The 27,623-nt window shown below is 39.3% G+C and overlaps 1 protein-coding gene across 5 annotated transcripts in view; it reads right to left on the bottom strand.

The window, feature by feature from the left end:
• ctnna2 (catenin (cadherin-associated protein), alpha 2) overlaps nucleotides 1-24,873 on the bottom strand; it is a 341,963-nt gene extending 317,090 nt beyond the window's left edge. Inside the window, exons 1-2 of one of the 5 annotated variants that reach the window (XM_026171091.1) lie at nucleotides 24,482-24,866; nucleotides 1,034-1,086 (exon numbers count right to left, since the gene is read on the bottom strand). The gene's annotated coding sequence lies outside the window, so the exon portion shown is untranslated. Of the gene's footprint in view, nucleotides 1-1,033; nucleotides 1,087-24,481 lie in introns of all 5 variants that reach the window. The other 4 variants (XM_026171092.1, XM_026171093.1, XM_026171094.1 and 1 more) reach the window with 4 other exon arrangements.
• Nucleotides 24,874-27,623: the final 2,750 nt, after the last annotated feature.

Here is a 27,623-nt window from a genome sequence, read left to right as displayed (position 1 = left end):
ATTCCAGTCTGTACTGGTTTTGTTCTTAAGTCCTCTAACTATGTCATAAATCTCTTTCTCTTCCACTGCTCTTAAAAACATTGAGCTACTATTCCTTTCAATATTTTCACCAGTGTCCCTTTCTATTCCATCAACCTTTATTTCTTCTGCCAGTTTTGGCCCTATGTTTACGAAGAATTCATTAAAGCCATTTACTATCTCTTCCATGTTATTAATACTTCTTGTCCCTTCTATAAAGTACCCAGGGTAATCATTATTCCTTGATTCATTTTTGATTATTCTGTTTAATACATTCCATATATCTCTTGTGTTATCTTTATTGTGTTCTAACCTTTTAATGTAATACTCTCTTTTACAGGATCTCATTATATTAGTTAATTTATTTTTGTAAGTTTTATACTTCATTTCAGTTTCTATTGTTCTCTGTTTTATGAATTCTCGATATAGGGTATTCTTTTTTTTGCTGGCATTTTGTAGTCCTTTTGTCATCCATGGTCTTCCTGCATAATTGTGTTTCCTATTGATTTCAATTACTGGGCAGTTTTTATCAAGTAATGTGTTAAATGTTTATGTGTTAGTTTTATGGTGAAGGCCTCCCTGCTTAAATTGTGAGTTGACACGTTACACACGTTCACAAAGTAATTCAGTACATAATAACTTATGTATGTAAAAAGAAGCCCCTCTGAATTAAATTTAGAAAAAGCCACCCAGAGGTTAAACAGCCAATATAATATACTGCAAACTCCAACTTAACTCAGTACTTCACAAGTGGAGTTCCTGCTAGTTTTATCAAGCGCTGCTGTTCAGCAATTCATTTCAGTGCCAGAAAGCAGCATCCTCACTGCTCAATTAATCACAAGCTTGCAGATATTGTGCCTTCCGAGTTTGGCAAAGAGTGCACACCAAATTGCAGCTTTGTTGTTAATTAGGTTTCTTGTTTTGTGTGTTGGTGTTTATAATACTTCAGTTGTCTTAGTACGTTAATTATGTCTGCCCACTCAATGCCCGATCGTTAATATAGGTTTCTGTTTACCGGTTGAAGAAACTACTGTGGAACCACAGTTTTTTCAGCATTATGGCTTCGCCCTGAAAAACATAAAAAAATGGATTAAATAAGATATTTATTTTCGTAGTGTTAAGTACTATACAATAATTGCACTCATTAGAAAACCTTCAGTAGGCCGGAGCAACTAAAATATATACATAACTTTAATCAAGATGTTTATTAGGTTAAGTGTTGCTCATCTGTGATGTTGCTTAGAAACACCTTCTGATTAAAACACACACTCACACAGATGGGCAGCACAGATGCTTAGCGGTGACAGCAGGCTCACGTGGAATTTCCGTACTCTTCCTTATTAGAGCGTATTTCCTTCAGGTACTGTGGTTTCCGCTTAAGTCTAAAGGCATATATGGTGAGCTATTTCAACTAAAGGATTCTTAGTGTTGGTCTGGTCGAATCCAGACTACTTAAAAATAATATCCGGAAACGGATGGATTAAAATACAAGCATGAAGTGCAGACTGACAGTATTTCAGATGCACTTTGAAAGCCATATGCGGGAACTCATAAATTGTCTAAAACACTGAATTAACCATAGAATTTTTTATGTAGCAGTGGCAAAACACACATGATTTCCAGTGTATTATCTTGGGGCTTCACACTGTTTTTTTTGATTTTCCAACTTCCATGCCTCTTCTGTCTATCTAACCTAGGAATGGTAATGAATTTAGCACAAATAAAACACAGAAGCAAGAACTAAGACGACCAAGACATTAACAAAGTCAACCACAAATTGTAAAACCTCCTACAACTTCGAATGTGTTATTAAAAAGCATTCAGAACAACACCAACATTTTTTTGTGACTTTGACTTCTGCTTCCTCAAAACTCCCCTTTTAACTAATTTTAGCCAAAATGTTCCGACCAGAATGAAAATTGTGAAAGTGAGCAACAACTGTGAAGCTGAGGGTCATGTACACAGAGGGAGAGAGCACCAGGACAGATATTTAGTGCTCTCTCTCAGCTTGAATGACATGTTTTATTATTAGTGTGCAGAGATGGCAGCAATGCGGGAGTGGCAACAATGGCATCCGTAGCAAGTTCGCCACATGCTGCCATTCTCTGCAAGTCAGCTCATTTGTCACCTAATGTAGGGTGTTCTTGATACTGTCTGTTTTTATTGCCCATTAAACAATATTATTACCTCTGGTTGTGCTTGTGTCAGCTATTCTTTGAAATAACGCTGATGACATGGCAGAGAGACAACTGAAAACGGATGTAAAGTAATTACCTCAGTCAGCCAGATGTGAACTGGGTATTGTCTGGGTTTAAAAGGTGGGTTTCTGTGCACTCAGTTGTGCCTGAATCTTTATATTTCTTCCTTTTTCAAATCACCTCATAAGTTGGTGTGATCAGAATACCTAACCTTAATATAAATTAATGATACCAGAAGATAGAGAGGTGTTGTAGGCCTAAAGACTGATCGATGACCCCCTAGCAACCACTGGCTGCTGGTAAAAATGTTTTACTCAACAAGCTAATGAGTAGTGGCTGGATGTCTGTAAAAAGTATTGCTAAAGCCAGAACCACTCACATCTAAAACCATTAATTGACCTTCTGGAAACCACCAGTTGCTAGGGAAAAATATAGATATTCTCCAACTGGCGGCGAGTAGTTGCTGAAAGTTGCTGGCTATCACTAAGTGTAATGGGTCAAAAAAAAAGTATTTGGTGCTTTAAGAAAAATAACCACACCATTGGCTGGTCACTAGCCTGTTGCTGTAGTTGTCTGTGCGCGTGGAATATGACGACTTCACTGGAAACACTGGCCGAGTGCTCACTGAGTGCTAGTGAAATAGTGAAAAATGAAACTGGAAAAAGAGATCATTAACTTTCAAAGTAAAAGTTGTACCTCTTGAAACATGTTGATTTCAGCATTAAGACCCATTTTTTATTTTGAAAGAGAACATTCTGTGTTTCCAGTTTGCATTGCATTTTTTCACTAGTTTCACTAGTTTCACTATTTGGTCAATACTTGGCGAGTTTTTACAGACAAGTCGCCATTGCGGTGCTCTACTGCCAAGCAAGGAGATGACAACAAGGGTTTTGGTCTAGCACCCTTGATACTGGTCAAGGAATTCCCTGCCGATTCCCTGAGATTCCGACCAGTATCTCACAAAGACCTAAGCTATACAATCACTAACCAGCAAAATAACAACCCAAAAGCAATTAGCTAGCCTATTGAAAAATAATGCAATTGTTGAGTTAAATGTTAATCCAGCAACAGGAATCCTATTTTATATTTTACCAAAAAAAAGCACCCCGTAAAACAGAGATGTGCAAAAGCCAATTCAATTTTATTTGAGCAAAACCAAAATGAAGAAATCCCAGTAATAACAATGTTCAACAATGCACGCTCAAACATCCAGGTAAAGAAATCCCAAAAAGCTGATAATAACAAAGTTAATAGTAATAATAGTAATAAGAAAGCTACTATAACAGACAATTCATCAAATCCTTTGTTGACGAATTCTATGTAACAAAGTAACCAATAAATAATTGCTGAAGATGAACAAAATTGCTAAAGTTGTTAGACTGTAATTGTGTTGTTTTTGTGGTAAAAGCTGATAAACATTAATCAGGTATGACCTTTTAGCTCGTTTTCATGCTCGTATCTAGTTTTGTCTGGTTCATTTCATTTTCAATGTCACAGCAATATTTAAAATGTGAGACAAACAAATTTCAAAAATAAAACCTTTTTTAATAAAGTGTGTTCAAAATAATTTGCTCCATGTCTTTATTCAGTGAGCACAGGCTTGAGTTCTGCTGCACATAACTGGGCTAGTGTACCTATCAAAACAGATATGTGTAGTACTGTAGTAAAGCAGACATTTCTGTATTTATTCATGCCGAGTCACACTGTCAGCGCGAAATTGAATACGGTTATCACACTTCACAGATCTTTCTTGCATTGTGAATGCCTAGTTGTGACAGACTATGCACATCTCTAGACCTGAGGATCTTGTTTAGAAGTAGACCAATATAAATTTAACTGCACTAACAATAAGTAGCAGCGAGAGATGCAGACAAGGGCTGTGACAGTTCATTAAGATGTCCTTTCAGACTCAGTGAACACCAGTAGCCCTTGCAACGACTCCTGAATTAAATCTTGTCAGAGAAAGATTCATTTACATATTAGTGACATTTTGATTAATGACAAATCAAATGATACACCTCTCACACCTGAAGAACATATTGCCGAAAAGATCAAGCAGGAAGGTCCTATCATTAACCTAAAATGAGCACTCTGTCAAAGGAGGAAATCAAGCACTAAATGAAAAGTGGTGCTTTTAGACTGCAGCAAGACAAAGTCGAGGAGATAGCAAGGCTTTTTTTCCCCTTGGTATGAGCTGCACCCTTGTGTGAACTTACCACTGAGTAGAAATCCAAAATCTCCAGGGGGAAGATGGTGAAGAGATTTTTAAGGCCACAAGAAGCATTTCAGAGCTAGTAATCAAGGTGCTAGGTTTAAGTCTGCCTGCCTTAAAAATTATGGCATCCAAGAAGTCTAAATGTCATGAACATTTATTTTCCCTAATAAGGAATAAGATAATTAATTGTTAATTGTGTTAATTTCCCACTTAATGACAGAAGTTGTCTTAGTTCAACTCAAGATTATACAACCATCGAATGTATTGCTGACATGCAAACCCCAGGATCTGTCGGATATACTGTTTGTGGTTACTTCCTGTATTAAGGTCAGAATTTCAAATATTATACAAATATATAGAGAAAGATTCATGTATCTATTATATAAAATATATAAAAATAGACACCAAGGTTGCATGAAGTATTCTTTTCTCAAGCATTGTGAACTTGCATAAGTATTTGGGGGGTTTTTTTCTTTTCTTTTCTTTTTTTAATCTTGTGTTCTCGCCTAAATGGGTTTTGTCTGGGTGCTGCTGTTTACTTTTCACAGTCCAAATACATGATTGTTTAGGTTAATTAGTGAGTCTGAATTGCCCATATGGATGTAACTCTGAATGATTGTCACTCTTGCTATGTTAGCGCTGTGATAATAGCTCACATGATGGAGGAGTGTTTTGCAGAGGATTCACACCTTGGCCTCTGTGATGGTAATGGCCATGTGGTTTTTTTCTGGCTCATGTGATGACTCACAGGATTAATAGTGGACTACCTCCAAGGGGACAACCCCCACTAGGGGTTTAATACCTTGGACTCATCATCAGTTGTTTTAGAACTGAAGAGGATTTTTGGATGAGAGGCAAGACATCTTCAGAACAATGTGCCCATACATTTTTGTCATCTACCAGATAACACAAATGCTGAATAGAGTATCTTTATCTAAATGCATATAAAGCTAGAATTTTCATTTTTGTCTAAAAACAATATCGCTATCCCCCACGGTGCATGAATGTTACAATCCACATACTCAAAACACACTCAAGTGCACTCTAACAAATGATTCAACTGTAAAAAATAAATAAATAAAACAATTTAAAAAAACAAAAACAGGAAATCACACTGTCAAAGGTCATCAAAGTGTCCATTTTTATTTTTATCCAGTTGTATTTCTTGACACAGACAAAAGGCACATGATTTAACCCTGACAGACTGGTGACCTGTTTGGACTCTACACTGCCTCTCCCCCTCTGGTTAATAGTTTAGGAGGTCCCACATGTCCATCATTATTGCTATGAATTTAGATGCCACTGAACAATCCTCTTCATTTGTTGTTAAACACTTGCCTGCTACTCATTCATCCATTTTTCTTTTGACTATGCAATGCAGTGTCATGGTGGCTTGAGCAATATCCCAGCTGTCACGGGGTGATCACATTCACACTTACAACCAATTTAGAATTGCCAGTTAACCTAACATGCACGTCTCTGCACTGTGGGAGGAAGCTGAAATACCCAGAGACAACCCACACAGGCACAAGGAGAACACAAAGCTGGGGGATTTGAACCTAGGACCTTCTTGCGGTTAGGTGACAGTGCTAAACGCCACTGCTAGTTATATGATATATATTTCTATGCCAGTGCTAGTGTTTTACATATTTTATGGTTTTTGTGGTGACAGTACCAATATCACAGGCCACCATATAGAGTTTTTTGTTTGTTTTTGTTTTGAAGACTTTTTAATCCCAGTGAGAGCTCTACACTGGGCATTGATTTTGGTCAGCAGCTCCCTCTTTCTTTCTCCCCCACCCTCTGTTTTTGTATGTTTGTGTGAACAGTCTCTATGCAGACTGAATCAAAACAAGATCATTTATGGAAGAAAGGATTATTGTTCGCTTTACCCCTGTAAGAAAACAGGAGGCTGAATCCCTGAATAAAATCAATCCCAAATGGTCATGAACCTGTATGTACAGTGGGGCAAAAAAGTATTTAGTCAGCCACCGATTGTGCAAGTTCCCCCACCTAAAATGATGACAGAGGTCAGTAATTTGCACCAGAGGTACACTTCAACTGTGAGAGACAGAATGTGAAAAAAAAATCCATGAATCCACATGGTAGGATTTGTAAAGAATTTATTCGTAAATCAGGGTGGAAAATAAGTATTTGGTCAATAACAAAAATACAACTCAATACTTTGTAACATAACCTTTGTTGGCAATAACAGAGGTCAAACGTTTACTATAGGTCTTTACCAGGTTTGCACACACAGTAGCTGGTATTTTGGCCCATTCCTCCATGCAGATCTTCTCGAGAGCAGTGATGTTTTGGGGCTGTCGCCGAGCAACACGGACTTTCAACTCCCGCCACAGATTTTCTATGGGGTTGAGGTCTGGAGACTGGCTAGGCCACTCCAGGACTTTCAAATGCTTCTTACGGAGCCACTCCTTTGTTGCCCGGGCGGTGTGTTTTGGATCATTGTCATGTTGGAAGACCCAGCCTCGTTTCATCTTCAAAGTTCTCACTGATGGAAGGAGGTTTTGGCTCAAAATCTCACGATACATGGCCCCATTCATTCTGTCCTTAACACGGATCAGTCGTCCTGTCCCCTTGGCAGAAAAACAGCCCCATAGCATGATGTTTCCACCCCCATGCTTCACAGTAGGTATGGTGTTCTTGGGATGCAACTCAGTATTCTTCTTCCTCCAAACACGACGAGTTGAGTTTATACCAAAAAGTTCTACTTTGGTTTCATCTGACCACATGACATTCTCCCAATCCTCTGCTGTATCATCCATGTGCTCTCTGGCAAACTTCAGACGGGCCTGGACATGCACTGGCTTCAGCAGCGGAACACGTCTGGCACTGCGGGATTTGATTCCCTGCCGTTGTAGTGTGTTACTGATGGTGACCTTTGTTACTTTGGTCCCAGCTCTCTGCAGGTCATTCACCAGGTCCCCCCGTGTGGTTCTGGGATCTTTGCTCACCGTTCTCATGATCATTTTGACCCCACGGGATGAGATCTTGCGTGGAGCCCCAGATCGAGGGACATTATCAGTGGTCTTGTATGTCTTCCATTTTCTGATGATTGCTCCCACAGTTGATTTTTTCACACCAAGCTGCTTGCCTATTGTAGATTCACTCTTCCCAGTCTGGTGCAGGTCTACAATACTTTTCCTGGTGTCCTTCGAAAGCTCTTTGGTCTTGGCCATGGCGGAGTTTGGAGTCTGACTGTTTGAGGCTGTGGACAGGTGTCTTTTATACAGATGATGAGTTCAAACAGGTGCCATTCATACAGGTAACGAGTGGGGGACAGAAACGCTTCTTACAGAAGACGTTACAGGTCTGTGAGAGCCAGAGATTTTCCTTGTTTGAGGTGACCAAATACTTATTTTCCACCCTGATTTACGTATAAATTCTTTACAAATCCTACCATGTGAATTCATGGATTTTTTTTTTCACATTCTGTCTCTCACAGTTGAAGTGTACCTCTGGTGCAAATTACTGACCTCTGTCATCATTTTAAGTGGGGGAACTTGCACAATCGGTGGCTGACTAAATACTTTTTTGCCCCACTGTAAATGTATCCAAAACAGAGTGGATTCAAGCTGATGCTGGCAGGGTAGCATATGTTCATATCATGCTACTGTGGCCTCAGTCAGGCCTAGAGACTGGTGGGCCATGGCCTGATAACCTGTAAGGGAAAAATGTGTATTCTCTAACTGGTTAGTGAGTGGTTTCTGGAAGTTGTGTGAAATTGGTCACAAAGAGGGTGTACAACCAAAAATATCCATGTGGTTCCTTTGGTTGCTAGCAGAATGAGGCTTTCACCAATAGTTTGATATAAAAACAACCTGAATAAAATGCCAACTTATCTAGAAACACTTGCTAACTAACAATAGAGCAGTCCTGACTAGTACAGTGCTGTACACAAAGCTGCTTAAATTGACTGAGAAAAGAGTGGACTGGGTAAGAGTTATGAGAGTTTATCCTTTCTCTCACAGAATGTTTTGATAACTATTTTGACAGACTTATAAAAAAAAAAAACTCACCCCAAGGAGAGACAGACACAGTCTGGACCAGAGTTATTAGCTAAACAGAGTGCCAAGCATATGAAAAGTCTAAGCAATGCAATTATCTATCCAATTCATTTGTTTTGAATATTTCCAGCCTCCAACCAGCAGCAGCTGAAGCAGCAGGAGAGGTTCAGGAAGAGAAAGCTGTAGCTAATGAAGAGAGTGATGTAGGAGAGGAGTACAGCAGCCAACATGCTGCTGTGGGAGAGCAAGCAAGGGCAGAAGCAACAGTTCCACACGCACCCGTCAGCTATAGCCACAAATAGAATCCAATTCTGTCATGGTCCCAGCTGTGCATCTCCCTGATTCGTAGTGTTTCTGCTGCATTTTTCTTCTTCGTGTTCTTTGGTTTCCGTGTTTGTCCTTTCTGGGTTTGTTTATGTTTACAACTGTGGCATTTTATTTCTGCACTGCTGCCAGTTCACCTGTACACAGGTCTCAACTGCCCAAAAATCACATTTTTTTGTCTATATAACAAAACAAAAAAAGGGGGGGGGAAGAAACACATAATTGAGCACCTAGACAACAGACAGCCATCGGCAGTGCTATATATGTTTTCTTTTGCAATTAATGATCAACTCAAACCTTATAAACTTAGCACAAAAAAATGAAGGAAGTTAGGAAGTTTAGTTGATCATTTCTTTGTTACAATTCTCCTTGGCAGTAAATCTTATACCTTTGGAAAGTCTGTTTATTTCCCCTTAAACGGTGCCAGATTTTTATGGAAAATGCACTTTATGGGTTGAGCAGCAGAGTTCAGTATGTGGGTTGTCCCCATAAAGAACTCTGTCAATGCTAAACAGCTTGTACTGCTTTGACTCTTGTTTTGAATTTCATCAGGTGTCTGACTGGTGCTTAATTAGCAGCACCTGTGAGCAAGAACCCTGCTACAGTTCGAGTCTGCTCCAAGCATCCCAGATTTCACTGATATGGGTAGGACCCGTGCCACAGGGCAACTTCAAGCTGTTCTTTTTGCAAAATCAAGTTGCACCAATATTTGGAATGAGCCTTGAAATCATCTCCAAAATGAAGGCCATATGAGAGGCAACATCAAAGACAGGCCAATAAGTGGGCACCCACAGGGAGAAACACCACAAAAAGACCATTTCGTCAGTCTGTCAGCACACAGTCTACAGATTTGTAATCATGTTTGCTGGACAATACAGCATACGGCTCTCTACCCAGACAATCTTCAGAGCTGCCAGTAGGCCTATCATGACTGCTCTTCACCATTAGTCCGGTTTGGGCCGCTGTCACCAACATGTGCACTGGAACTTGAAGGTGTTAAGGAATGTTATGTTCCTCTATGCTGATGACTCTAGATTCTGCCTGCAGGTTATTACATATATTTGTCGTGGTCTGGGTGGTTTTCCACAGCATCAGCTCCTCCCCACTGGGTGGAGTCTTTGTTGTTCCTCACCAGATGGCAATCGTACCAGCAGTATTTATGACCGGCGCACTCAACTGGTCTTCGCCAGATTATCTGCCAACTTTAGTCAGTTCTCGGCCTCACGTCCGTTCCTTGGCGACTAATCGTGTGTATTAACCGTATCTCTGTTTTTCTCGTCAGCCTCTGAAACCCACCTACCAAGCTCTCCTGGATACCAGTTTGCTGCCGCCGGTAATCCCTCTCCGTTTTGGAGCTGCCATTCTCTCCTGCCTGCCTCCCTGCATTGAATGCAGCACCCACCTGGACCTCTCCTGCCTCCCCCCTCCACGCAACCCCCACCTGCAAGCTTGTAAGACAGCTCAGTGTACTATCCTTAGATTCACTCGCAACCCTCTGTGGGATTCCCCTGACTGCTCTGTCCTCTGTTTCAGTGCCCTGGCCCGCCACAGTTTCCCCTGCCCAGTACCTGCACCCAGTTATCCCTGCCATCTAGTTATCATCACAGTATTTTTCTCTCGCCTCAGACATCTAGCTTATGTTCATTGATTCTAGTCTGCACTTTCTGTTAGCCTCTGAGCATTGTAAAATAAAATCTCTTTTCGTTACACCTCACCCCTGGCCTCCGGTTTTGAATCTGCACTTGAGTCCATCCCATGTCCACGGGCCACTGCGCCTGACAATATTATTTAATATTGGATAATATGTTTGAATTTAGAATCCAGCTGTACACCAAAGATTCACCCACAAATCAAGCTCTTGCAGTGTAGGCCTATATCTGCTCCAACTATTTAATAATAATAATAATAATGGATACTTTATTGATCCCCATGGGGAAATTACTTGCTTTTCTCTGCATTTGACCCATTCACTCAGTGAAGCAGTGGGCAGCCCACTAAGCAGGCGCCCGGGGAGCAGTGTGTAGGGACGGTACCTTGCTCAGGGGTACCTCAGGGTAGCCGTTAAGTGGATTCGAACCGCCGACCTTCCGATCACGGGGCGACCACTTTACCTACTGAGCTATCCCTACTCCACTCTCCCTGAGAGGATTAAGTTCACCAGTATGGTGTAAATGCAACAAACTAAATTCAGGTTCAGCAACATTTTTCCAATACTGTTTGACCTTCTAGAAACTTTTGTTTGTTCCTGTGCTTTAGGTAGTGTAGTTGCTTCTTGCCAACACCAGCCAAGCTTCACTCCACCAGCTACCAAGCCTGCCTCTCCCATCTGTATTCCAGCAGACACCCTCCTCAACTCACTCTGTTAACAGTCCAAACCTATATTTCCCAGCCTCACTGCCAGCTACAACTAACTTTGAACCACTTCCCCACTTACCACAACTGCAACATTTAAACTGCTAAATTGAATAGATCCTTTTCCAATCTGTTCTTTTTTCAGTTGTTCTTTTGGATTGCCTCTTCAGCTCTTAACAGATTCTGTAAATCTGGCAAAGTGCAGTGCATAAAAAGAAACAATTAAAAAGACATTTATGTTAAAGTCTCATGAGTTACACATATTGCATCTCAAAGTGATGAAAAAGAATATTCAAGCTCACTACAGTCCTTATGTGTGATTTGACTATTTTCTCCTGTGATGGTCTTAAAGGCAGAATCACAATCAAGATGCCACCCTGCCTCATGTGCGTGTAAACATGGATTAACGTCACTACACTGAATGTATTAACAAATGAGGTTAATACATGATAAGCATTTAAGGAGCAGAGAAATTAGGACAAATTCAAGTGCTAAAACAAGTGGGGATTACTCATATTTACATTTACAACACTATATTCAAACAAAAATGCAAAACAATAAAAATATATAAATGCATAAACGGTAAATGCTAAAGCATATTTATTTCCCAGCCCCTTGTTCAGTATGTTTACAGTAGTTTTAATATCAGTAATATATAATATTATCAGTACTGACTAATTTCTATTTTAAGCATGGGCGAGAAGCCGGGTAAAAATAATGCTACAAGAGGAAGGTCCTCGAAATTGAGCTTGCAATACTTTTAACACTCAAAAGGAAAATTATAGTCTTATTTACTGCTAGACCATCTGCTAAACTCTCCAACAAAGAAAGTTAGTGGCGAGTCAAAAAACGTATTAGCGCTTACAAGGCTGAGGCATTTAAAATGCATTTCAAATGAAATATCTGAATGGTTATAAAGGACCATAAATTGCACATTTTTCTCCCTGAGAACATGCATATTATTCAAAGGTAGAAAACAACATTTAAACACTGCTTGCAATGCATAAAATGGGCATCAGCTCTTTTTTTACCCTCTGACACCAACTTTGTGACTACAATCCCTGTCATTTGCCATTATGTAAAGTTAATATGCCAACACTGCACTGACCCAGATTCAAAGCAGAGTTAAATACATGCACACAGATGCGTGGAGCAGCAGGGGAATCTGTAAATGCAGAAGTCAAGGCTCAAACTGTCATATCGCTGTTCTCCAGAGCCGTGTTTTCAGAGTGTCCAAAAAAGCCTGATCAAAGTAGAGCACAACCTGTGAAATTCTCAAAGCAGTCATGTTCTCTAAGGAACTCAAAACCCTTTTTTAAATACATAATGTCTGCAACAAAAAGCTGAGTTACAACTTCTTCTGATAACCTACCCCCAACTGACTGGAAGTGATCCCTCAATCAAATGAAACACTTTTCCAAAAAGTCACATTTTGTCCTTTGGATATAGTCGGTGTTAGTAGAAAGGGAAATTGTAATCTTGAGTATATCGCATTTTACCCCACTCATCAGGATCTGTTTGAGTGGCAACCCTAGAAATATAGTAAAAGAAAAGAAGCTTTAGTATAAGGTGCAGGACAGCTGGTGAATGTAAAAGTTTTGTTTTTTTATCATGAAAACACAAAAGAAGATGAGTATCATAGAAAAAAAACCAATGAGTGTGTATACCTTGTAGAATGCATTATGTACTTCGTAGAGCTGAATACTTCAGTAGCTTTCAACTAATACCTAATTCTTAAAAGGATGACTAGGCACTGGTTGTGCAATTATCATTCAAATGTTCCTTTAAAGGGTTACTGGCATTTCTCCCTTCTACTGCAACTAAAACAATACATCACACAGGGTGAAGTCCATCAATACTTAAAAGAAACAAAAAAAACAAATCCTAGACTAATTGGCTTTTACTCATTAATCAATTTGTTATTCTCTTCCCTAACAAACAGGAATTTGTTTTTCTCATTATTCAGTGCACCCAAATTAACTTGAACATTGGAAAACTCAACTAAAACAATTCATGTTTTATATCCAAAGTGGTTTGCCATTTACCATTGCCATTCCCCAAATGGGCTTTTTTTTTTTAATCTGTTTTCATTTAATCCAAATTATGTCAAGAAAAATTTTTTTCATTAGAACAAATGTCTAAAATCTGTCAGACCTTCATCAAACCATATCTAAACATTCAGTCAGCTGAAGTCACGTCATTTAAAACTGTCAGGATTATCATTATTAACACTCCTCTCATTGTCACTTTTCTATGGTGAGTCTGCTGCACAAACAGGCTCAGATCCACAGTCCTAGAATGCAGCTGGCAACAGTAATATTTGTTTCCAGTGATTTGCTGCAATCTATAGGCTATGCCAACCAGATCTTCCAAGTATGAAGAGAACTGGATATGCTGCACGCAAGTACAGAACACAAGAAAGATTACAGATTCACTGGATAGACAGCTGAATGAAATCAATGACCACCACAGCAGCAACCAGACCAGCCTGTAGGTAATGAAACATAAGACAAGGCAGGCAAAGGCTAGCTTGTTTCCAGCGATTGAGTTTTCAGTTAAGTTAAATATGTACATATACACATACACTAAAATACAGAGCTATATACTTAAAATCATAGATATTATTACTAGATGTATGGCAGCCCATGACAGTTTAGTTATGGTTTACTGTCTGGGATTAACTAATGACAGCAGTTTAGAATAAATAGGTCACATATAAATAAAGATTTATAATCCCACATCAGACATGAGGTTTGCCTTTGGAAGTGGAATACAGTTAAAAAGAATGAAGATGCATGCAATCTGCAACTTCTAAAAAAAAAATCAAACCATCTAGTGGATAACTAAAACCACTTCACTGTTTGTTTGTTTTTTATTACTGTTTTTATTTTATTTTTTAAATGTTATTTGGGGAATGCTCCCTGATTTGTGTTTAATTTCAAATACTGTAGAACTTGAGCACAGCAAAACTCATTGGCCAGATGAGAAAGTGATGGGAGGAAAGAGCAAACAGGACAATGAAAGCAATAAATGTTCTTCATGGATGCTGAACATGTATGTGTGCAGGTCATGGGTCAGGTTTTCCATGGCCATCTAATATTTAATATTATTACCATAGCCCTGTACGTTGTAGCAAAACAACATAATGGTCATTATCAGGTCAGCTTGAAAGACATATAAGTGGGCTTCTCATGATGCACATAATGTACATGTCCCCTGCTACATAACTTAAACTTTAACTTAGTCTTAAAGCCTCAAGCCCCCATCTTGCTGAACAGTAATACGTTGAAATCTTTCATGGTTGAGTACTCTTCTTTGAATTTTTATTTTTTTAAAATGCTTTTAAAACATTTTGTGAGGTGTGAATGAGGGTATGAATGTGAGTGTCTCTGTGTTAGCCCTGTAACAGACTGGGTGTACACTACCTCTCACCCTAAAACAGCTGGGATTGGCTCCAGTAAAAATTGGTAACTGAAACTGTAAGGTAACTGAAATAGGGTAACTTTTGTCTACAAAAGATTTTTTTTAAAGAATCCTTAGTCCAAAGAACCGGTTGGAGGTCAATCCAGACCACCAGTCTTGCAATACATTGATGGAAATTCTGGAACATGACATATGGCTGTGACTGGGCTCCTTAGGCCAGGGACCATACTATAGCTTACATAATGAATCATGTTGTGTTCAATTAGACAAGCAATTAGGAGGATCAACTAACTAAAAAAGTGCCTACTTAGTTCATTACAGCATGTGAAGAGGATAAACGTTTTCTTACAGACCTCAACAGAAACTGGCTTCATTTTTGTTTTATTTTAAACCAGAGAAAAATGGCGAACGTGATCAATGTCCAGAAACAAGTTGTTTAGCCAAGGTTACTAAAGTTGACCAAAGCAAAGAATGTACATGTTCTTAATCTCATGAAAACATTTTTTTTAGTGTTTCAAAGCACCTGACTGACTGGACCAAAGATGCATCTTTTAACAGGACAACCACCCTAAACCCACACCCAAGACAGCACTAAATCAACAGGAATAGAAACTAAGTCAACTGAAACTGTCCACTGAAGTTACTGTAAAAGAAAGCTAGCCTCTTGTTTAAAAACTCACACACAGGATCACTAGCTCTTGTAAAGTTTTAAAGCAGTGAGTTAATACTGGGTAACTATGAACGACTGTAGGCAAGAGAGAAAGGAACAGCAGGAAGCACAGTACACTGAAGTATGGGAATAATTTCTGAGAAATTGGGAAAGACGCTGAAAGCTGCATTCAGCCACTGCACTGTAGGGCATTTCTGTGAAAATCGGTAAGCAGCTGCAGATTCTAAGCCTTTAACACCCCAGTTTTTGGTTTATTTATAGAAAAGATCCATCTTATCTTGACTGAGGTTGAGGTTCATTTGAAATCAACTTTTGAAGGGGGGGGAGAATTATTTCCCCAGCCACTCATTCCAAGCTTCTAGGCTAAGCTATGAATCTATTGCTCCTGGTCAGCATATAGATTTTCTGTAAGAAAAGAGAAGAAAAGCAGTCACCTAACAATAGAGAAGTTAATTCACCAAGACAGAGCGCACACACACACTGTGGGGGAGGAGCTAGCAAATACTTGGGGCCCATGTTGGTCCCAGATGTAGCCTGAGGTGGGGGTGTAAAAAGAATCAGAGAGAGAGAAGAGAGGCCCCAGAAGCACAGAACAACTGAGAAGATGAGGGACTTGAAAGCCCTCTAGCAAGACTTTCCACACAGCGTCGTTATTGATGATCAAAACAATAAGGTCGCATGATAGAGGATAGGGACAAAGCAGAAGGCGAGAAAGAACCTTCTAGCAACCTGAGTGTGTTGACATGGCACTGCATGGCTAGAGAAATGACAAATGTGCAAGTAAGGATGACCCTGAATTTCTGAAATTACATACAGTTCACCAAACAACATTGTTAGTGCTCATTCATTGATGCACATGCTACATCTGCAAAACACAGCGGATTCCTACAGCGATACCTCCCTGCTGTTGAGTCCTACTGAAACTAACGTGCTTGTTAGTTGTTCATTAATCTCTGAACAGATGAAAAAGTTATCACAATTTTGGGCAATTTCCACATGTCACTATCAAATATCTTTTCAAAGAATAGACATAAAATGTTCTGTTTTTTGAAATACAACATTATGCCAAAACAATATCATAACAGATGCAATCGATAAAAACATCTCACATGAATTATCTGCATGAATGCATTTCATTTTTACTCTTTCAAGCACTCCTCTGAAGGTGAAAGAGAGATCCAAATCACCTGGACAAATTCTGGAAAATAACTTAGGCTTTGTTGTTATTTTATACGCTCAAACCGATAGGGCCACCAGCAGACAAAAAGAAAAATGCTATTAACAATTCAATTTTGTCAGAATCAATAACTGCTTCCAAGAGACTGTGACATCTGTGGGAGGCTGGGGGAGACTCATTACAACAGTAGTGTGACACTTGGCAGCAGCGTGGCATAACACTCTAGTTCAGAACCTCTATGAGAAAAGGTGCCGTCTGTGCTGTGAAAAAATATACAGCTCTCGGGAGAACTGAACTCTGTCCACTGTCCACTCTGTTTTCCACTGATACGACTAAAATTTCATTAGAGGTTGTTTCCACTTCTTAATTAAAGTTGTTATCAAAGAACAGCTTTAATTTTGTAAAGGGAGCTCCTTGGTCTTTATGTTTTGCTGATTCAAAAGATTTCCATTATCTAACTAGCAGCTCACTGTGAAATAAGCAGACTGCATTTTCCCCAGATGCAAGTGTTCCCTTGACAAAACGCGCGATTACAAAATTTTGGGTTTATCAGTGAATTGTATAAAAACAAAACTTGCATTTGACATAACTTATATTTGGTGTTAGACCCAGCTGCTGCCACACTATCCACAGTAAGTTTATACTGTGTGGCAGCAAAGTTATGTTAGTTCTGTGAGTCTAATTAGTTTTTATTTTTATTTTGTTCCACTTTTTGCTTTTCCAAGGTGAGTTTGCTCATTTCAGTTGAGTTTTTATTAATTTAAGTGTTAGTTTAAGTCTTTATTACATTTTATTATATGGAGAGCATATGTCTGAGACAAGATTTATGGAAATTAGTGCAAGTATTACAATAAAAACACAGAACCTTTGAAAGCAGTTGATCACAGTGTTGTAGATATCCAAAGTCACACACACACACACACACACACATACCCAACTCTCTCTATCTCGACATATTAGCAGACGAAGGCAACCGTAGTGATAGATATAGCTATACCCAATGACAGCAACATCGGGAAAAAGGAACACGATAAGTACCAAAGACTGAGAGAAAAGCTCAAGAAGATGTGTAGGGTGAAGGCAACTGTGGTCCCAGTGGTAATCTAAGCACTCGGTGCATCGACCCCCAAACTGGACGAGTGGCTCCAGCAGATCCTAGATAACTGTTTTGGGGTTTTTTCCAGATATAATTTTAGTTTATTTTTAGTCAACTACAATGACCTTGTGTGGCAGAGCTGCTGGCACGAGTGTGGGCGTGACTACCTAAATGAAGGAATATAAATGTCTCAGATATCAGTTAAACAACAAGGTATACAATGAAAAAACATCTTTAAAATACAGTATTGCCATCTTTGTTTGCTTTTGGAAGAGTGACTCATTTAAAAATATAGATGATGGATTTCACTACTTTCTGTGGCCAGTTGTGCAGAAATATTATATATAACATTCCAGATTTCCCATCCTTATGCTGACTTCCCGAATGAATTCACATCAGTTAAATGAGCTAAAAAAATTGGGTTAGCTGTAGCAGAATACTTATGAAAAACCTGGTTTACCAGATGGCCACCAAAAGTTTCTCTCATTTTCTCCAATTTGACATGAAACTTAAAACCATGTTTGAAAAAGAGCTCTTGTGCAAAAAGCCCAAGGGGCTGTTACTGCTACTGAATCTATAAGCGCTATATGCTTACAGGCAGCTGGCCACAGTAAACACAGTATCTGTATGACTACAACAAAGTACATAGTTTAGTAGATCAGCACAGTGTAAAGGGAGCATCCCTGTGAAGTCCTGAACATTACATCCTGACATTAACTTGACATTAAACACTAAAGTGATGAAATATTTACCAGTAAAATTCCCATAAGTCAGTCTTACTACTTCAAATTCTTACAATCATTAAAAAAAAAACCTCATCATTTGTTTGAGTCTATAAAAACCGGGCAGAAAGCAGTGACAGCTGCCTGGATACCTTTCAGCCTAAGAGGATAAAATCTCAAGTTATATTTTGATTTTTAATGGAGTGCTGAATGGAATTTTAAAATAAGTGCAAAATCTAATTTTACTTTCTACCTCACTGTATTGCAATGGGACTTTAAAACAGGGGGAATGTAACAGTCTATCTAACTTGCTAATAGCTTGTCAATAATATAAACTGAAGCTTTCAATGTTATCCACTTTTGTTAAAACTGCTGCTGTATGCACCGTTTATCTGCAGACTCTATTAAACCACTGTGCAAATACAGTGTGTAGGACAATGCAAAGTAGTGTGCAAAAGTCTGCAGTCTTCCACGTTTTCCATTGCTTGATGGATTAAACTAGAATCGCACTTATTCATGTTCATAATTCAATTAATCTTGACAATATCTCTAATGCTACTGACTGAAATGCAGCTCCAAACACGACCACTATGTTTCATGCATGGCTGTAGAGACTAATGCACCTGATGCCACTGATGTTAACTTCTTGTGTGGTGACAGCCACCGTTCCACTGTGATTATTTCTGACATGGCTTCAGCGATCATTAAACAGATCAACTAAAGGGTCAGCTCATTTCTCGGGTCCTGTGTCAGATCCTTTCTCTATATTTTCCTATTTCTTCCAGATACTTTTTTCCTCTGTTGTACATTGTTTCAAGGCCTGCCAATTCTTCGTTTGTCCTCCACATGTCCATTTACCTTTTATTTCTTAAGGATATTAAACACCCTGCTGAGATATGCCAAGTTCTCTTTCGAATCACCTTAATGGCGAAAAAACATTATCTTAAATGTCAACCTGTTATCTTTTGTTTTTTGTAGTTTGAACTAAAGAAATGCGAATAAATTATATAATTTTGTGACAGTGTGCTAGTAAAAGGTGCCTAAAGATACAATTTAAAACAGTCTTCTTGCAAAGTTGTCTGTTATGTTCAAGCACATTAGTTCATCCTTTGAACTAGGTGTCTCTTGTACGCTTGAATGTTTCATAGATCAGTATTGAGTGGCTTAACAAACAAACAAACAAACCATTCCTCTGAAAATAGTCATTGGGTGAATAAGAAAAACCATGAAAGACCTTCAAAATATCTGAAGAACTATTGCTCAGGACCATTTCTTTATATTTTGCTCCTTGGAAGCAAAATATAAAGAAATGAGCGGTGGCTCAAGCCCTTTGCACAGTGCCAAATTGGCCATTGATGTGGACATGAGCATGAATAGTTATCTGTCTCTCTGTGTTAGCCCTGTGATGGACTAGTGATATGTCCCTGGTGTACCCTGCCTCTCACCCTCTGGCAGTTGGAATAAGTTTCATGGCCCACTGCAACTCAGAACCGAATAAACAAAAGAAAATAGATGGATGGTTATATGGATGTTTTTTGTTTTGTTTTTTAAAATATTATCACACTCTGATTTTGAAGCCATCCCACACCTTAAAATCTGTGAATATCTGTTCGCAGCTTACAGTGGCTGAAAAGGGCAGGATTCCTATAATTCCAAAGTGCTGTTAAAAATTTAGCTGCAACCTGGTTTTAAGATCCAAGTTTCAAAACATTAAAATTTAACAATTGTTCCCACACAAGTCAATTCGTGATGACACAAGAGATGCACATACATTGCACTTTTCATTTATTTAAATTTTATTAGCTTCTTGAGTCTCCTGATGGCTTCCAACACTTCATGAGCATTTTTTTATGGGAGGAAATGTTATTCGACCACACCCACTCACAGACCATCCTCAGTAATTGAGATTGAGTTTATTGATTTTTCTTTTTCTTTTTTTTCTCTTTTTTGGTAATGACAGTCTTGTAAAGAATCAAGCTTGGCTGGAACACTATAAATGTTCACTCAAACGGCCCTTTTTCCCGGCATTGTAGCTGCAGTTGTGGTCTTTTGCAGAATAATAGACATGAAAAGTAAATTAAGAGAATACCCCTGTTCTTTGTGGCTGTGCCAAACTGCTGCTGACACGATATTTTCAAGTACTGCTGGATCATCTAATTTATTGTCCCCCTTGAAAAAATAAAGATCTCAGTCCTATTTTTTCCTCTATAGTCCATTGTGGAATAATGTTCTATAAAAAGTTAAGGATTAATCTAACCAATGCAACATATGCCCATGTCATATACTATTGAGTAGGCTGAAAAAGAGTTATCTGTCCCCACACACACAGACCAATAACACTGTTTCGCAGCAGCACAGTATTATGCCTTGAAAATAGAAGACAATGAATGCTTAGTGAAAATGCCTGCTGTCTGGACAGTGCAATTCTACATGAAGGCACAGCAGGATAATATAAACCCTAGTTTTAGGAGAGTTAAAATCGACACTGTGGACAAGTGTGCTACAAGAATCGATTGTTTGCTGTTGTTGCTATTGCCTCATCCCTCATCTCTTAAACACCATCAAATATTTGTGCAAGAGCTGGAGTGAAAGAGGGCTTAAGAGGAGAAGCAGTCGTGTTCCACTTAGCGGGGAACCATGGCTACCTCAAAGCTCTGCTTCGGTATAACAACAACAGGGGGTTCCATGGTAGTCAGCCAATATCACTTCCTCTCCCAGGAGACAGAGAACACAATGCACTCCTGGCTGCGATTGATTGCACAGTCACACCCATAAATTATGGCCTTTCCTTATCCCCCAGTGACAGAAACGGGATTTTATACTGTAAATGACATACACTAAATGAGCCAAAATATTTCCATGATTGCATAAAGGTGGCTGGAAAAAACTACAATTTTTGTTATTTGGATAAGAAAAGAGTTTAATTGTCTCACAATTAGTTCAAATTAATTTTGCTCAACAATGGACAATGTTCTGATTGTGATTGTGTGACTTTGATTTCAAATTGTTGTTGAAAGGTTTGAGTTCTTCGAAGCAGTGGTGTATGATGTACTTATCCGCAGCAAATGTATTCCTCACATGCAACAACTCTAGTTTGAAATCCAGCAGGCCGTGCTGGTGGACTCAAACAAACTCTAATTAAGCCAACGAAAAAGAGGTCTATCTAAAAAGAAATGTAACGATATCATTTAAAGTGTTAATTGTATTATTTCACCTCTTTATCCTGCCATCAGACGGCTCTTTCCATCGGGAAACAGAGAACGTTATATACTTCTATAATCTCTTAAAAGCCACTAGACCAGCGGTCCCCAACCTTTTTTGCGCCACGGACCAGTTTATGTCTGATAATATTTTCACTGACTGGCCTTTAAGGTGTCGCGGATAAATACAACAAAATAAAACCAGTACCGGTACCAAAAAAATCGGATTTATTCATAACACACGGGAAAAGACCCAGGGCCACCGAGTTAACAATAAAAACTATAGAAAAATAACGCTAAAAACCGATAAAACCCCTTAAAATCATAAATGTCACACCCGAGCCTCAACTCTCGTGGTCCAGTACCAAACGACTCACGGACTGTTACTGGTCCGTGGCCCAGGGGTTGGGGACCACTGCACTAGACCACTTAGCCAATCATTAGACATTATCCGACTCTTCAGATATTTGCTTGTTAGATTGATGTTAGGTTTCATAATTTGGATATTCTTGTTTGCTTTGTTTATAAGGAAACATGGACCCTCTCAGCTTGAGTGCTGACAATCCTCTCACTCAAGGAATCTATCACCATGCTCCAGCTGATCTCATTGTTGTCTATTTAGCAACTTTTTTAACCAGACCTTTTTGTTGTCCTTTTCTGAAAAGGGCCAAGCTCGCAATAGACAATAGCAAAAGCATTGCGTCACTTCCAGCTAATCATTTTACTTATGCCTGTTGGCAAAATCACAGCAGACATACCTTATCTACAGCACTGCACTGCATAGTTTCTGTCCCCATACTACAAACTGCTTCTCCAAACTAGGGAGTGCCAGCATAAGCTATAGGTAATACAGTGATTAAGGGTAAGTACCTCATACAAAACTACTTCAAAGAAACTGAGCTTCCCCTTTAGGTTTTTCCAAAAGATCAATGTGATTAAAAACCCTGTAAATAAACAATGTCATGCTACTGACTAAAGCACACTTAGCATTGGTTAAAATGACAACAATTAAATATATATAAATCACAAAGGTTAAACAAATAAGCCCTGCATAAAGATAAGGTCTAAGGCAGATGGTTAGACAGTGACACACATATGCAGCATTTCCCAAAGGGCAGAGCAGAGTCTGTCCATTCTTGGCAGCGTGGAATCACAGCTCTTGCTTTGGCTGTCTCTTGTCAGTATTGTGTAAAAGACATATTTAGTGCTTATAGTTTTACATAGCAAAATTAGTGCAGCTACACGTCTTCTCTTTGATCATCAAATCGAAGCACGGGAATCTAATTGAGTGCTGAAATCATTAGCTGATTATTTGATAACTATTCTTCAGAAACTAATGTGACAGTTTTGTCAACAGTTTTCATACTTGCGCTATCATTCAGGTTATTTTACAGGCAAGACTGCCTCATCTTCCACATTTTGCCTTATTTAATTTATCCTCAATATGTGTAATACTGTTAAATGTTAAACTAAATTCAAATGTAGGCACATTTTACATAAAATTGCTTACTAGTTTTCTGGAACTGTATAAACTAAATGATTAATTTGTGTATTTGAAAATAACTAATGAATTACCTGAACATATAAATAATCACTATAGGTGTAATCACTGTGACAGCTGGCAAACATAACATCTGTTGATGCCTTTGGAGGACACACATATAGTTTTTTTTCTTCCTCAAGACTTCTTTTAAAATCCAAATCATTAACACTCTAAACAAGATTCCTCTTTGATTTGAACTTCGACTGTCTCATTTGTTCCAGGCTTCCCCTTTCTAGCAAACAAAATGTGAAGATAAACATAGGAGGGAGAGACCAGCACAGCCCATCAGTGTCAGCTCAGCATGCCCCCTTGCCAATCAAAAGTTCAGATTCTAAATCGAGACACTGTGTGAACTCTAGAGGCTTCTGGGATCTCAGATCTCCAGTTACAGGAAAGGAATGAGGCAAACTACACTGGGTCACCAAGCAGAGTAATAAATGAACGCAAACACTACACACACAAACTTAGAATTTTACAAAAAATAAATAAATAAATAAATAACCAGAAACTCAAAAATGTATAATATGCCAAACCCTCACTCGACTGTATGTTATTCCTATGTATGAGTGCTTCCGCTGAATAGAGCGCTTTAGTTTATTCCACTGTGCCATAATGTGACAATAGGGCGATTTAAGGGCATGAAAAGTCTATGCGTAAGTGAACTCGGGTGGGCTAAATAAAGAGGCTACTAAAACAGCTATTCCTCATTTAAAAAGAAACGGACTTGGCGTTAAAAGTAGGGTTTGCACTTGCAGCGTTGAGACAAAGCAAAGCTGTGTAGCGTCACTTTGCCACTTCACTTCACATCCTCGACTCGGACGAAGACGGTGTTATAATAACGGAATCAAAATCAGCTGCGAGCTAATAATAAGTCTTCGGCTGCCGCAGAAAAAGAGTGATGAGCTCACAAGTAACAAAGTAACAGTCTCGGCTAAACAAAGAGGATTAAAATTATCTAAGAAATGCAACAGTGCTGTTAACAACACGGCGGGTGCATGCTTCACTGTCTCAGCGTAAAACAAGAAACGGGAGGTGTTCTAAGCAGCCCCTGAATAATTAAGCAGCTTCCAATGCAGGTGTGGGTCCGTTATTTTACTGGCAATAAAGTACCCCGGTGTCTTTTAGCTTTAGCTACTATACTAGCCTAGCAGCCTAGCATGGCTCTGCCCCACAGACAGGCTTTCAGCACTGGGTTCACTGGATAGCAGCGCTCGGGAGTGCGGTTTAGATAACGTTAGCAGAGTGGGCGACACTGAGATTTTTAGCTAACGAGAAATTTCCAGCTCAGTATATAAAAGTCTCTTGATTCTGCTATGGTAATAATGAAGCGTAAAGTATTTCGACGAGGGGTTGTAGTCAAGTGCCCCGCCAAACTGGCTAAAGCACAATGATGAATGAAAAGCCGGACCTCGCCTAAGCTAATGTTAGCAGCACGGCGGGTCAGTCAGTGCAGCAAGTGTAATGCTACCAATGTGCTAGCAGCAAAAATCTCTCAGCTGACAACTAACTACATACCTTTAACCGTTGGAGATGACACCTCTTGTAGGTCCACAAACTACTCACGGCGCCTGTTCTCACTGAGTATTTCCCAAACAGAAAACGAAGGGGGTGGGGGGGCCTCCTATTCAGTAAAGCCACAGCAAAACGTGCAAATAGACTCAATCCGGACGCTTTCCTCAGTCTTGTGGTGCTGAATCTAAAAGCTACACGCTTCTGTCGGTGTCTCGGAAGTGCCTCCTCCTCCTACAGCTCCCTGCGAAATAATGACCCCTCCCAGCGCTCCAACCACAACAACGGAGTAGGCAGGTGCAGATGATGGTGCGCTACTAACGGAAAGCCTTGCAACATAGTGGACTGTGTGTGTGGTAGATTCCAGGGCTGTCAAATCAGGAGAGTCTCCGTCGTTGACGCATGCGTGCTTCCTGTGTGCGAGCGCTTCTACGGGGTGTAGGAAATCTGGGACTCTGAGAGCGGGATGGAGCTGTTGGTAATATTAAGCAAAAATATACTGTATTTGTGTTTATGACATCATCAAAATTGAAGAAATAAATATAATAATATAATAATAAATAACAAGCCTACTAAATTAGCTGTGTGGATAACACTAGGTGTGATTTGCAGAAAGTTATGACTGATTATCTTAGACAGGATAGACACTCGATATTTTGATAGTGTGACACCAGCTTGAGAGCCAGCGCTGTGCGTGATACATAAAGAATTAATGTGTGCCTGGCAGTTATAATAGTTTTGCATGATTCACTAGATTTTTTTTAAAAATTATTTACTTCCCTTTATTTTTGTTTCAAAATCACATTTTGTTCTTTCTGGATCTTTCTGGATTGAATTTGCCTGTTTTAGTTTATTATTAATAGTTGAAAAAAACATTATTAGGAATAGGTTTTGCAATTTCCTTTTACAAAAAAAGCAAACACTTTTATCATTTACAGTAATGTAAATATCCTCATCAAATCAATATGCACCAAAGCCAAAGTTGAGACTTTCCTTGTTTTTCTTAGCAAGCTACCAAGTTAATTTTTTCTTTTCACCTCTATTAACTACAGCTACAGTTTCTTTTTCACAGCTAATCTTCAGGAATTCGTTTTCCAGGAAGTTAGGAAAAGTGTGACAAGGACCCATTATGCGCAGAAGGACCCTGAAGCTGAAACAGTAATTGTATTATTTACATTACTTTTACTGCTGTGCCTTTGCTTTCTAAGAAATACTGAAGAGATGAAAATAAAAAATCTACAAGGGCTCCCACTCCTCCTGTTCACATTTATATCATTTATTGACTGAAGTCCTTTGTTTATTGTAGTAAAATTGTAACTTAAATCAAGAAATCAACAAAATCAACAAAATCAACTGGGGGTAGGGATAGCTCAGTAGATAGAGTGGTGGCCCCATGATCAGAAGGTTGGGGGTTCGACTCCACTGAATGGCTACCCTGAGGTACCCCTGAGCAAGGTACCATCCCTACACACTGCTCCCCGGGCGCTGCATTGGTGGCTGCCCACTGCTTCACTGGGTGAATGGGTTAAATGCAGAGGAGCAATTTCCCTATGGGGACTAACACATTATTACACATTAAGAATATTCTAATAATAAAAGGTTTATTAATCTTTTCTATACGGAACACGGACCTTATCTCACCCAGTCCAAAACCCTGTAACATACTGTCATATGTACCTTCAGCCTTACTGGAACTTTTTTATATGCATTCTTTTCCCAGTCCCCTGGTTATCTGTGGTGATCGTGGCTCAAGAGTTGTCAGTTCGTCTCGTAATTGGAAGGTTGCTGGTTCGAGCCCCTGCTTGGACAGTCCCGGTCGTTGTGTCTTTGGGCAAGACACTTCACCCATTGCCTTCTGGTGGTGGTCCTCGCCTCTGTCAGTGAGCCCCAGGGCAGCTGTGGCTACAATGTAGCTTGCCATCATCAGTGTGTGAATGGGTGGATGACTGAATGTAGTGTAAAGCGCTTTGGGGCACAAAGTAAAGCGCTATACAAATACATTTACCATCACTCTTGACCTGAAAGTATTTGCATACCTTCACATGTATTTAAAATTTTGATAGTTTGTACAATTACTTTTGAGCCTCTGAAAATGGGAGACTTTCTATAAAAAATGACTGTAATACTTAAATGGTTGTCAAATTTCTGAATCATAGTTAAATGTTAAATGAAAGTTGAAAGTCTGCACTTCAGTCACTTTTGTTTTGATTTCTTGGATCTTCTTTTCCTTGAATAGATAGCAGATAAAGAAGAAATAATAAAGCAGGGAGAAAAGGTGTGAGGGCAGTCATCCATCAAAGGGCCCTGGGTTGGAGGCATTTGCCTTGGGGCATATGGTTGTCTGCACAACATGTGAACTTAACCAGCACCCCCAGCACATTTGGATTGTTTGATTTTTATTGATTTTTCCACTATGGTGGTGTACAGAAATAAAACTACAAAAATGGTGTCACTGTCCAACAAATTATTGATAAGGCATAAACCTGCACTACCAGCTATAGGTTTTTGGTAGGTGATCTTTGACTTTACGGCGGGAACAACCTCATGGGATGCTTTTAGATTCTATGTATGGTAAATCAGCAGAAGACAACTGAGCTTTATTTGTCAATTCATCTTGTGCCACTTTACATTGCAAGGTAAAGATTTGTCAACATCGCACAGAGAAATCCAGTATCACTTGACAATAGTGGCGAGATGTTGCAACACCCTCATCTGGGTCCTTTTCCATGTAACAGAATGGAGGAGCTATTTCTGGTTATCTGTGCTGCGCACACTGTCCCTTAGGGTGAGCCCAAATGCACTGTAAAGGAAACTCATTTCAGCCACTGCCCATAGCTCATGACCATTTGTGATATTTGGAACACAGAATAATGGGTTTAATTGTGAGCTTTGCTTTTGGGCTAAACTCCCCTACCACACTGATACCCCAAAACAGAACCTGGATTACCACAGGTGTGTTATCTGTCCACTTCACAGTCTCCAGATCCTTCTTAGCTTCACTCATAAACCCAGCTACTCTACCTGAATTCAGCCTTCCCAGTCATATGAATGCAGATCAAGCAGTAGAAATGCGCTTTCTCTGAAGGCTGGCCGGCCTCTCTCTTAGAGATAGGGTGAAGAGAACAGTCATTTGTCACTCCTCCACATT

Source organism: Astatotilapia calliptera, chromosome 6 (assembly GCF_900246225.1).
Source record: "Astatotilapia calliptera chromosome 6, fAstCal1.2, whole genome shotgun sequence".
Lineage (NCBI taxonomy): Eukaryota > Metazoa > Chordata > Actinopteri > Cichliformes > Cichlidae > Astatotilapia > Astatotilapia calliptera.
This window is presented reverse-complemented; position numbering and strand designations above follow the sequence as displayed.